A 14,083-nucleotide genomic window follows, 5' to 3' on the forward strand; every position below is an offset into this window, starting at 1 on the left:
TTCTCTTGCAATCCAATCTGTCTCCATTCTTGGGAGGCCACAGGCCTCTTGTAGACAGAGGACAATGGATTTTTTCAAGAAGCCTCCATGTTTTTGCATCAGGAGTAATTTAGTAGGTGTAGACATAAAACATGCTAATCCAGACTAAATTTAAGAAGAAGAAAATTGTTTTACCTTGTTTTTTTTTTAAAAAAGCTAGTTCTTCTCTTTGTATATAATTTTGTATTCATCTGGTCTGCCTACAATCATATTTCTTTTCTCAAAGCACATTTAATATCATGATCGTTATTCTCCATGTTTAATTCATATTGGGGGGATGATGATGATGATTTTGATTTCTTTTTAAAAAGAAACATGATTATTTTATTTCCTATTTTTTTAAGCATGGGCAATAAATGTAACCATTACTATAGGCCAGGGTGGTGTAACAGTTTGAGTGGTGGACTACGACTGGAGACCAGGGTTCAATTCCCCATTCAGACATGGAAAACCAGTGGGTGACCTTGGGTGAGTCACACATTCTCATCCCTAGAAAACCCCCATGATTGGGTCACTAGAAACAACTTAAAGGCATATAACAACAACAAATGTGTCCTCATTAGTTAAATTTATATATAACTTATACATAATTTAGAGATATTATTATTATTATTGCCTGTCTGTCTATCTCATTTGATAACTGGTATAACTTACTTGATCATGAAGCAGCTCCAGAACAGTAATACAAATCCATATTATTACATGACCTTGACCTTGGGAAATTTTTAATTAGCTCAAATTTATTAGCAGGAATCTATCACTTTTTATATGCAGGGTGCGAGGGAATAGAGAATCTGCAGAAGCAACATTCTTTCAATGAATTGTATTTTTATTAAGGAGAAAATTAATCAGCAACAGACACCCACCCCCCACCCCCCACACACACACATATACTCAATCATACATTTAATCTATGGGCTATTAGGAAAGGTTTTCTCTTATGAAATAGTTACCAGAGATGTGGTATTCCTTCTCAAGATGGAAAAATTACTCAGCTGTTCATGGAATGGTGGTCGAAGGGGGGCAGCATGAGGGAAACTAGTAGAAGTTTCAGAGAGATATAGGCCCTATACAGACAGGCCAAAATAAAGCTGCTTCAGATCACTTTGGAGGTATGGTTTTTCAATGATGCATGCATCCGAAGAGTCTGGAAGCTGCACCAAAGCTGCACTCCAGTCCTTAGGACCGGAGCGTGGCTTTGGTCCGGCTTCTGGACTCTTAAGATGCATGTATCATTTAAACAGCATACCTCCAAAGTGACTCAAAGCAGCTTTATTTTGGCCTGTCTGTATCAGGCCATAGAGTCCCTCTTTAAACTCCAAACTAGCTCTACAAACAAAAGATTTTGGGGTCCTTAAATAAGGCCAAAACTAGCCTCCAGGCAAAGCGTTGTTTACTACTTCAAAAGGTGCCAAATCTATATAGCAGAGATCACTTTGATATAGATAGGTCTCTTTGATGTCTCTGTTTTGGCTAGGCATACTGAGTTGTAAATTGCTTGGTCTTCCTGCCTGGGAAGATGTTAATGTTTCCTGATAGCAGCTCCTAAACCTAGCTGTTTTGATATCTCAAAGCCTGGCCTACATGATGTTCTCTCTCTGCACGTATGGTGAATTCCACAATTCCATTTTAGGGCTATGGGAGAAGGAAACATACATACCAAAAATCATGGCAAAATCATGCCCATTTCTCATAACAGTATGTTATCTCTATGCACTGAGAAAGGCAGACAGGCTTGCATTCAACTCCAGCAAGACTTTGAAAGGGCAGTAATTTTGGGGTTAGTGGGAGTATGTCTGCTTCTGTTATCAGAAAAGCTTTATCACTGCCTGTCAGTGTTTACAAATCAGTGTGCACCAAACTGAAACATTTTGGTTCTAAAGCAGTTATTTCATCTCTGAACTTTCAAGATGTTCTTTGAGCTTTATTTAACATAGTACTCCCAAGTTGGAGGGCTATGGCTGTAAGAAAAGAGTTATGTGTATATTTTTTAAAAGCATTTCTATTTTCTGGTTGTTTCCTAAAAGCAACTGGAGATTAGAAAATAATCATTTATCTTGACTCAAATATTACAAAGTATATTTGTATACAAAGTCAGATAGTAATCTAAACTTTTGGCTACTTCAGCTTAACTAAGGGTCTCAGTTTCTTCTCAGGGACTGAGGTTTCTCTGGAGAGTTTTATAGAAGCCCCAAATCCACTACCATTAAACCAAAAACTGATTCTAACAGGGCTAGTTAATATGCACAGGAGAGTCACTGCGTGTCAGTATTAGGAAACTTCAGATACCTAGTGAGAACTGGCAACCCCATGTCTGGGCTATACAGGTGACCACAGTAGGAGTGTGACTATGGCAGACTCATTCCACAGTGAGTTGAATCCAGATTAAATCATTTGTGCTGAATTTCTTTGGAGATCAATAGAACATCCATTGGAACTCATTTTAAACACTGATTTATATTGATCTCATTTTCTCATAATGCTCCAGAGATTCTCTACCAATTAGAAAATACAACTAGAATGCGAAGGAATACAACCAGAATATGTGTATGCAGGGGGGAAGCACTGCAATCTTTTGTTCTGGAGAAAAGTAAAGGTGGAGCTTGGTTGCAGAGATATAACAATGTGAATTGTATAAACTGCTAAAACACAACGGGGACAACTACTAGTCGACCTGGAAGCAGACATGACACAAGCTTTCCTTTACTTTGCATGAGTATGAACAGAGAAACAAAAGTGGTCTCTTATGTTTTCATTATTGATACTTTTTGCACATTGTGTTCTGAGTGATCTATTTCTTTCTTTCTCACTGAAAGTGTGGTGATGTTCTTCCCAGAGACAGAATGAGAGAGAGAGATTTTCATGTATCCATCCATTTACTAGAATTCAGCTAGCAAGTTATTTGGTGTAGCTCTGGATAGCTATGTACTAATGCTTTCCTCTTTGTTATATCAGAGTAAACAGTAGTGTTCATCATACAGTGACAAAGCCATGGCAATAGCTCAGCAACCTTTCATTATTATTATTATTATTATTATTTTCTTAAAATATTTGAGGAAGGCCCTGTCACTATGGCTGAACATATGTTCACATTGATGAGAAAATAACAGACGGCTGGCACAGTCCTATACGTATATCCTTACCAATAAGCCCCGCTGACTCTGTTGATAGTTCACCAGTATACCACTGTGTTATGGCTTTCTGTTTGTTCTCATGGCCAGCTACAGACTGACCGAGAGAATGTACCATGACAGGACAGATTAATAGAATACTACTCCTGTGCATTGTCATTTTGTTCCCCATGAAGCATAGCTGATTCTGAGCTATCTCCAGAAGATTTTCTGGTTGATGTGGAAACAGAAATGAGATCACTTATACAAGGTGAGAAGCAGCTGCATGAATTACAATGCTGCCTTTGGTGTATGCACACAGACTGTAGGGTATATCAGTTTTTCTTGGAACTTTTTTTTTATTGCAGAATTACAAAGACAGAGATAAAATAGATGGGTTTGATAATTCATATAACTTATTTAGCAGAAAACAACAACATAAATAACCACCACGGCGACAAGTGATGGTTGATTATTTCCGATTTTGATGGAGCTGCTGGAGCCTTTTTCAAACTTATAAGAAGATCTTCTTGGCTATAAGAGAAGTGTCTGTGTCTGCTTAAAAAAATCCAAGTTAAAATCTTTGGGCAAACAATCACACACATGCACACACACACAAAATGTATGTGCGATGCTATAGAAGATAATTATCTACTTGAAATCTGTTCACATATGGATTGAGTGGGAAGAAGCCACACTCCATCCCATCTGTTATCTGAACAATTTGTACTTGGTAGAATATTAGAACCTTCTCTCCCTTGGTCTTCCTTTCCTGCACCCCCTCCCTCCAACCTCATGTTCCAAGCATTAGAAGACTAACATCACTGGTAAACATTACTAAAGTTCTTATACCTTCTATCCTTGCACACAGCAAGAAAACAACACTGAAAAAGAATATAAAATATGTGTGACAGACAGCTTGGAAACAGGTGGGAAATATACCCAACAATGTAAGCACCATAGCAACGTTCAAACGATTACATTTTTTTTTGTCATTACAGCTTCAGCAATCAGGTTCACTAATACAAACAATGCATTTAAAAAAAAATCCTTATCTTTCTTACCTTAAACCTGTCATGATATCTGAAATATCTTTTGAAGAGCTACCCAATGGCTTCCATTTCAGTGCCATGATGAATCTCCTCTGAGTTTTAGTGTGAACTCTTCCAAAACTATCCAAAGTGCTGAATTCTGCTTCCAAAATAGACTCGACTTCTCCCACTAGTTAAGAAATATATCCTTTTTGGATGCTCTTTATTCTGTTTAAGTGAAAAGGCAGACAAAATGAAAGGAACTTACCATATATACTTGATTATAAGTCGAGAAACTTGTGCACAAAACGTGATCCAAAAAACACAGGGTAGACATAATGATGGGTCAGTAGGGTACAGCCAAGCTGAAGAGGAGGAAGAAGGATGCAATTTTGCCCCACCTTCAGTCCAACTGTCTTCCATGGACACAGCCAGGCTGAAGATGAGGAAGGATGGAATTTTGCCCCCAAATCTCCCTTTCAGCCCAGCTGTCTTCTATGTGGAAAAATGGGCTAAGGAGGAGGAAGAGGAGGAAGGGTTATGGGGACCAAAATTATGGGCTCTGCCATCACCCCTCAAACCTCCCCTTCAGCCCAGCTGTCCTCCATGGGATCAGCTGAGCTGAGGAAGAGGAGGAGAAAGGGCATGGACACACACCTCAAGCATCTTTTGCAGCCCATCTGATTTCCAAGTTTTACCCTTGACTTATGCACATTTCATATGTTCATATGCACATTTTGTTTCATATGAAATGAAACTATAGATAGTTTCATTTCAGGCTAAAACCCAGAATGGATCCCCCACCAACTGCCACTGTGGGCAAGGCTTGGAGAACACGTGTTGAATTTAAAAGAAATTACAATCTTCTGTTCTTATGGTGCAATCCTTTTCCAATAAGCAGCTGGTTCAGGCTAATAATTACCCTATATGAGAGGGTTCCTCTTGTTATAAATAGCTGTAATTTAATAGGTTAAGTCACTTACCATGTGTCTAACTATTAAATGTACTACCAAGGGGAATTGGATGTTTTATAGGCATAATGGAATATAGAGCATCTTTAACACTAAGCAATTCGTTTGGAGAAGCTAATGGTAAAGGGACCATCTGGCAACTCTTTCGTGAATGCTTTTGCATTCTCTCCCCCCCCCCCCCCCCTTTCTCTCTTTGTTTATCATAACTTCCAATACAAATGTGTGGTGGTGTTTTTTTAGAGGCTTTGCTCAGCTTTGCAAATGTAGGAAGCCAGGCTAGCTGCCATGGGGTAATCTTTTCTGCATGCAGAAGAAACGGAAGACATAAAAGACTTTATCGCACCGTGGTTAAAACGTTCCCCAGTGCATTCTAACGTGCATGAGCGGGGCCGCGCACGGAGCATGATGGGAACCCGATGGGGCCCAGAACGCCAGTTTACCGCACAGGGAACGCCGCAGTCGCTGCCGGGCGTTCCCATCGCGTTCCCATTGAGTTCCAGAGGACGCCATTTCTGGGAACTGTTTCAAAGCATTCCCAGAAATGGCGCCCTCTGGAACTCGATGGGAACACGATTGGAACGCCTGGTGGCGACTGCGGCGTTCCCTGTGCGGTAAACTGGAGTTCTGGGCCCCATCGGGTTCCCATCACGCTCCATGCGCGGCCCCGCTCGTGCACGTTAGAATGCACCGGGGAACGTTTTAACCCCGGTACAATAAAACTCACAGATTACTCAAATAATTTAGGGTGTTTTTTTAAAAAATCAGTTTTAAATATGGATATTACCTGACACTATTTTTCAGTTGGTGTAGCTACGTTCACTCTATTTTTAAAATTCATGTGATGATTCATACATATTTTGCATGTATCATTACTTTTGTTTTTACTGACTGCTGTGTGACTTTGTTTAATATTTTTCTCCATCAACTTATACTCAGTAAGAAGAGTAGTACAGAAGCTACTTGTTTTTTTAAACAACATAGTTTACATCCCATGTTCAGTTTTCACTTCCTCAGTTTTCAACCATTTCTAAATAAAACAACAACAACCCTTATTTCACTTAGTAGTGGAGCCTATGACAATTTTTTTAAACTTTTTTAAAAAAAAGATCACGAAGAGGCTATAGGTCTCAGACTGGCATCTTGTTATCAAGTCATGATGTTGTAAATCTACCTCACTTCCTTGGTCATTGTTTAGGTCAGAATTATTTTCTAATTATTCAGTAACCCAAAACTTCCCCTGCCAAGACCCACCTTGTAAGCCATGGGCCTCACAAAACTTATTATCAGCTTGCACTGATACACCACCTGCACCTCTTCATTGAATTGGAAGACCTAAAGATTTTAGAGCACATGCTGTAACTTCAAGGCTGGACTTTTGCAATGCACTCTACACCAGGCCACCTTTGTATCAGAAATTTCAATAAGTTCAAAACATGGTTTGAACTAATTGATCACTGATACATCTAGGAGAAAGCATATCTCACCAATATTAAAATCACTCCACTGGCTGCTAATTAGTTTCTAAGCAAAGTGCAAAGTGTTGGTTATTACCTTTAAAGCTCTACATGGTTGGGGTCCAGGTTATCTACAGGATCATCTCTTCCCATGTAATTCACCCCAGAACTAGACTGGCAACTGTCACACAGAGACAGTTTTCATTGGTTGCCCCTAGACTATGGAATGACCTGCCAGAAGAGATTTGACCGCTAAACATGCTGTCTGAGTTTAAAACTGTATTAAAGACTTATCTCTTCCAGCAGGCCTACTCAGTAAATTTTATACTATGAATTTTAAATGCAGATATTTTAATTTTATGCTGGATTATTTTAATAGGTCCTATGGTTATATGTTTTAGCTTAATATGTTTATGTGGTTTTATGTGTTTTGATCTACGTTATACCTCAATGAAACATCATCACCATAATCATCATGAATGAGTGCTAGTTTTAGTCATGTACTTTATGATACTTTATGATAAAACAGGATATATTTATGGAAAGATATTAAGGTCCCACTTTCATTGTTGTGAAAGAGAAAGGAGAGTATATTTGTACCCAAAACAGCAATTTGAGGATATTCTGCAGCCCAAATGCCTCCAAGATTCAAAGGACACATCTTTCTTGTACATCCATTCAAAGATCAATGTGTCATTGGCAATAGAAAGAGAAAAAGTACCTTTTCAGGTCAGTAAAACCATCACAGACCATGAGAAAGTTGTCCAATTTGATCCCTAAAATTCTCTACAAATTGCCACATTTTTAAGGTCTTTTAATAACATAAATCCAATTGTGTGTCCCAGTTAGAGTAGTCCCAGTGAACCAATGACATTTAAAAAGGTGTTGTGTTGCTATTCAGCAAGTGGTTCAATGCATCTATACTAGCTGGGTTTAGTTATTGAGTTTAGGCCACTGTAACTAACTGTTCATAAATACTATTTATCTTACTACATTTCTAATTAGAGTGATGAATGCATGCTTCATGTTTCCTATCAAAGCAGGTGGATGTGGTTTTTAAGCTATTTTAACAACTGTGAATATAGAATCAGGGAGTAATAGACATTCTGGATTATATTAGCATTACATATGAATTATATTATCAAGGACATAGATGTGGTGTATATATAAAGAGGGATTCTTGATTCAAGAAAGCAACCCTGAAAGTCTAATGCTGAAACATCTGAAATTTGTGAATATACAAACACATCCCCAAAGCACAATACTGCACTTATTCAGTGAGATCTCCATTATTTATATATCAGAGAGCATATTCCATTATTTTTAGGATAGGAGTAGGCTGCTTTGGTCCAGATTGCTGTGCTTAAAAGGACACTTACTTGCATGAATGGGCAATGAATGAAAAACATTAATGCCCCAGCATGCTTTACTCAGTAGCATTCATTTTGGTTGCAATTGTGCTTTCTTAGTGCCTTTCTGCTTCATTTAAGACCATCAATACCTCAATTAGCATCTGTTTCTCTTCTCCTGGGAAGACCTTTTACACATGTTCCTTCAGAGAACTCTAAAACCTAAGTCCCATGACAGCCTCATGTTCATAAAATATTTCCTGATTTAGAAGCTTGTATTTTTAATAGAATTTTACTTGTTTGTGCTTTTTCTTCCCTGTATCACCCAATGGAAGCAACAAATAATTTCAGAAGATTTTAATTTTTAAAAAAATAGTAAGATTTTTTAAACAGTCTCCATATTCTCTCAAATCAACAGACTCTGTTTTTGTTTGTATTTTCCTGGAAAATACTGTTCTGACTGTAGCCTCTTGTCTTGAGAACAAGATATCACATCAGGAGTATCAGATGTGTTGGTACTCCCATATCTTTAAGAGCCTTCCATAGCCTTTCATGGTCTATGCAAAGGGAATCAGAGGCTTTGCTATAGTCCATAAAGCACATGCTGATTTTCTTTTCGAATTCCCTGGTGCTCTCCTTTAGCCATCATATATTTGCAATATGGTCCCTGATGCCTCTTCCTTTCCTGAATGCCGCTTGGACCTCTGGGATTTTGCTCTCCATGTATGGCTAGAGTTTATGTTGTAGAATTTTGAGCATAATTTTGCTCAGTTTAATTTAATACTTTAAATTACTTTTATTTTTTAAAAATTGAATGTGTCATGGATTTGTGGTGTAAAATACACTTTAAAAAAACTTTGAAAGTTATAATTCACCAGTCTGGGGTGCAAAATACAATCTCTTCTCATCTACATCTTCACTTTAGCATTTACATATGAACAGAAGGCAGTAGCTTAAAGTAGAGCATGAGACAGCACATGAACTATATGATAACTTTTTGCCACTGTGAGCAGATGCGGAATATTTAGCTAGTCACATAAGGGTTTACTTTTATAAGTGTACCTGTGGGGAAGGTGCCTCTTTATGAAGAGAGGTACATTTTGCAAATGTAGGCACGTTACAAACGGCCATAAGGGACGTCCTCAGGACTTCCTAGGTTTAAAAAAGGGCGTCACTTCTTGACGCCCCCAAGCCTAATATGTCCTGAGGACGTACAAGATGGCGGTGCCCCATCTACATGGGGGCCACCATGATGGTGTCATGAATGCACAATGGCGCTTAATGAGCCCTTTCGTCCGTGCAGGAAGGAGCTCCGAAACGGAGCTCCTTCCTGGTCTTGTGTCACTGGGCGCAGCCTTTAGATGGCTGCACCCAGCGACGCAAGGGAGAAAGGGGCCAAGCGGCCCCTTTCTCCTCCTCCCTGCAGCCGCGGGGTGTCCTTGGGGCTTGAAGCCCCAAGGACACCCCTTTCCAGGCTATGGGGAAGGGGCCTTTTGCCGCTTCCCCATGGCCTGGAAAGCGGTGGATCAGGGCCTCAGCGGCTGCTGCTCTGGCCGCTGAGGCCTCGATCCAGCGAGGAAAGGGGCGGGTGCAGGCCGCCGCTTTTCAGCGGTCTGTAACTCACCGTAGATTTCTTGCTTAAAATAAAGCCTTTTACAGGAAGCCTTAAAATAAAGCCTTCACCTCTTCCACACTCGTTTCATGTGCCTTTTATTTGCAATTTCAATGAGGAGGACACCTACAGAGTCAGAGACAGATAGTGCAAATGCAACCCTAGCAATGTCCCATTGCGTTGGTGTAGAATGAGAATTCAAATCAATGTGTGATGGAAGCTCAGATTGATGATCTCCAGGGATCCCAGTCCTACTCACCTAGAAGCTGGAAGTGGGACCTTAGCTGCATCATAACATGGGGTCCTACTTCTAATTGTTACAGCCCCATTCACTGCTGGAGTGGGTAGGAACATCTTCCTCCTGTGCCCCAATCACCATTTGAAAACCCTTCCATATTTTGGTGTGGCTGATGTTTGGTAAAATAGGTTGGGGGGGGGGCATTTACAATCATGGCAATAGTGCCATGATTCTGACTGTGTAGTTAATACAGAGCAGTTATGGATCTGTAACTCTATGTTATGAATCCAGGATCAAAAAACTGGAAAGTATGTATTCACAGTAGAAGAGTAAAAGGAAATGATGGCCCCTGTGCTGTTGCTGGTCCTAAAAACTTTATTATCTTAAAGAGCTCAATGCATTTCAGCCTTGTCACCAATTGGCCTTCTTCAGGGCCCTTTCTTCTAATACTCAGTGTCCACTTTGTTGAGAGTGCAGACTATGACTCCAGAAATTTCTGGTAATAGCCCCTGAAGAAGACCAATTGGTGACAAGGCTGAAATGTGTTGGGCTTTTTAAGATAATAATTTTTTTGGACCATCAACAGCATGGGGTACCTTGTTTCCTTTTACTCTTCTACTATGAATCCATAACCACAATACAGAATGCCAGCTATAATGTACTATAGTTATACCTCTGCTAATAGACACAGGAACTAATTACAACTTGTCACTAGTTACTTTTGACTTCTGAGTGTGTTGCTGCAGTTACACCAAATAAACATAATACAAAGCAGGTGAAACATAGATACCATGCATTATATAAGTAGTGAATGAACTGTCTCAGGGGAAAATTAAGATTAAAGAACTTAATTACTCACTTTTTGTACCCCCAAAAAATATTGAATGCTTCAAGTTGCTAGCTTCATGCATCTGTTTCTATATCAGGTAAGAATAACCCACACTACAAACCATGCTAATAACTTCTCGTTGGTCCCTAACTAATTCTATCCTTCATGATCCATACATAGTAAAATAAAAAGTTATGTTTACATTGCATACTAAATTGTTCAGATCCAGTTTTGTCCCCTTGTCAGGACATATTCCACTGCACTCCTTTGACTGGCATTAGTTGACTATCTTGCTCTCCTTTCTGTTGCAACAGAATTTAAATAATTCTCATATTTTTTAAATTTAATTTAATCCTCAGCTAAATTATGCTCAGCAGCCCTCCTTCCCAGTAAATGAATGGGAAAGATCTTCTCTCTGTGATAATAGTAGTAAAAGAATTGTTCATGATTAGTTGTTTTTGACTGCTAGTCTAGTTCTGATCTTGCTAAGCAATTTTCCAGACTGGCCCCATTTCTCAGGAATCTCCTGAAGATCTACAGTAAAATCACTGCTGAGGACAGTGTGGTTTGCCTTCCGCTGTTCTGTTTTCTTTCCGTTGATTATTTGGAGGCTCGCTTAGGCAAAATGGAAAATTGTGTACACATGAGCATGGGAAATCAAATGCCATTTACTTCAGAACTCCTTCAGACTAGAGAGGGAATGAGAAATCTAAGCAGCTGCAGGTCTGGTGTGTGTGTGTTTGAAGAGAGCAGCTTGTAATGTACAAACATGAAAAGAGTTCTCATGAGAAAGAAAACCGCGGCAAAGGAAAAGACTTGCCTATAGAGAATTCAGGAGGAAAAAATCATCCAGACTTTATTTTGAATATGCCTTTTGATTAAAATTCATAGTTGTCACATAAAATAAATCACCTCCTTTTCCTATAATGTGACCTGAAACTGCTTCTAAGTGAATAAGATATGAACTCTAAATGTTCACAGTCTTTACCCTGACACATTCAATCATATCACAAGGAGCCAGCAGAGCTGCCAAGCTTTTGAAATGTTGTCATTCTTATTAAAGCTAAGCAGCACATAAGACGAGTTCTATCTTGGAAACACATGCTTAGGTGATACATATAATCAAAGAAAAAAATTATATAACTGTAAGAAGCCAGCAGACATGATTTTTGGGGGGCAGATGCTAGGCTTTATTAATTCTATGCTGCTTTGTAAGGTTCAAGATTATTTACTTTACAGGCTCCAGAATTCCAATGAATAAGGGTTAAGCAACCTGATGCCCTCCAGATGTTGGACTACAGCTTCCATAATCCCTGATCACTAGCCATGCTGGCTGAACCTGATGGAAATTATAAATCACATGGGAAACATAAGAGTGCCTACACAAACAAACCAACAAGCTTCATTTATATACCGCTTCATACTGCCTAAGCAGTATCTAACTAACAACTGTAAGCTAACTTGTCCCCAACAATCTGGGTACTCATTTTAGCGACCTTGGAAGGATGCAAGCCTGAGTCAAGCTTGAGCCCCTTTTGCTGGTCTTGAACTCGCAACCTTGTGCTTTGAGTGAGTGGCTGCAGTACAGGCATTTAACCAATGTGCCACCAGACCCTGTGTTAAAAACTTGTTCTCACTCTGACATTGCAGATGTGCAATGTACCACTCAAAATTCACAATGTAGCCCTCCTCCCCCATAATTTCTTTATTTAAAAAACACATTCATTTTTTAAAAATAAAATGACTTATGATTATGTGGCATGCAAAATGGTTGCACTTTCTAACCTTAAATAACCAAGAGCTTTTCCAGATTGAGCTAAAGAAGACTGAGTTCTTGCAATAGAGTTTTTGAAATTTTACCAGCTATTTTCACCTTTCTGTCCATTTATTCCATTTTTTGGGAGGGGGCGGAGTTGATCATAGAGATGTTATCGATCTCCCATAAGTGTTAGAAGGCACTTGTGTCGGATTAAGGATGAAATGCAAATGGGAAAATTGTGAATAAACTCTTTAAACAATATCATCTATTGATATAGCAGTGGGAAGTAGTTTCTGATCACTAGATTAAATAGAAGTTATAAAATCATTTCTCAAGGGAGAAAAGTCCACTTTAAAAATTATTTACTTTAAGGCAGGTGTAGGCAAGCTCCAAAGGTCCCTCCCAAGCCCGAATGTGAGCTGAATCAACCCACCTGCAAATGTGAGCAGAATCAACCTTGAAGTGGCTGAAATTCTATCTCCAGTTCTTTAAAACCCCTTTGGGGATGTTATGTTGAGGGTGGTAAGTTAACACAGAGAAGTCTTTGAACCTTGTTTTAATGGCGAATCACTACCCCTTGAGACTTCTGAGCAGCCACAGAGAAGAGGATGCTGTCCCAGAGACTAGGTCCAGGTTACTTCTTGTAACATGAGGTAGAGTTGGAGTGAACATTAGAGGGAATGTCTTGATAGTAAGAGTGGTTTTGCAATTGAACCAATTACCTACAGAGGTGATCGAGTCTCTTTTTCTGAATATCATCCAAAAAGAGGCTGGACAGCTACCTTTTGGGGGTGCTCTAGCCGGAGTTCCTGCATTAAGCAGTGGGTTGGGGTCAATGGCCTATGGGGCTTTTCCCAACTGTATGATTCTTTGTTTCTATGGCTGTGTTGTTTTGTGGAACATTTTCATCCTAGGAACCCTTAAGGCATCTTTAGCTGTTCAAAAATTGTAGGTATGGAGGAATGATGGAGACTTGCATGCTAGCCTATCTCCTCTAACATCCATCTCTCCATTTTGGCGATGGTTTGGTGAAGACATTTAACCATATTCATCTGAATGTGATTACAGTGAACCTGTGCCATATGCGGGTTCATTATAGGTGGCTTTCAGCTGAAGCTGAAGCTGCCTGGCCATAGAAACAATGGCGCACTCCTCCCGGCCGTGCAGCGAGCCCAAGCCCCAGTCTATCCAATGGGGCTTGAGCATACGTGCTTTTTGCTTTATTCGGGGGGGGGGGCAGAACGGATCCCCCATGTAAAGCGAGGGCTGACTGACTGTACAGTTGTTCACAGGGTTAGGAATCTTGATTGTACAGAGAATGTGGATATTCAGAATTGTTCCTAGCAGTTATTACATTAGTGTATCCTTCCCAAGGTTCTTTTTTTCATGCTCTCCAGATGAGAACCACTTCTTCAAGTGAAAGCCTGACTGTACAATCTTGATAGCTGGAAAATCAGTTTGCAATGGTTCAGAAACCTTTCTACAGAGAAGAACTGTATGGTGACATATTGTCATATGCAAGCATCAATAACTCTGACATCTGAAAAGGTCATGCCACTAAACATTAGCATTTGAAAATAGCAATTAATGTAATTCATTTTAAAAAGGCTTATCCACATGCCTTATAAATGCTTATTTTCCTTGAAGGAAAAAAGGTTAGTGCTTTACTATACTATGTAGTTCTGTTGTCT

General features: G+C 39.5%; 1 protein-coding gene across 4 annotated transcripts in view; it reads left to right on the forward strand.

Moving 5' to 3' along the window:
* Positions 1-14,083, forward strand: part of DSCAM (DS cell adhesion molecule) — a 486,147-nt gene that overhangs the window by 338,965 nt on the left and 133,099 nt on the right. The gene's annotated exons all lie outside the window — the stretch shown is intronic.

Source organism: Sceloporus occidentalis, unplaced genomic scaffold (assembly GCF_023333645.1).
Source record: "Sceloporus occidentalis isolate IW3139 unplaced genomic scaffold, rSceOcc1.0.p SCAF_2, whole genome shotgun sequence".
Taxonomy (NCBI): domain Eukaryota; kingdom Metazoa; phylum Chordata; class Lepidosauria; order Squamata; family Phrynosomatidae; genus Sceloporus; species Sceloporus occidentalis.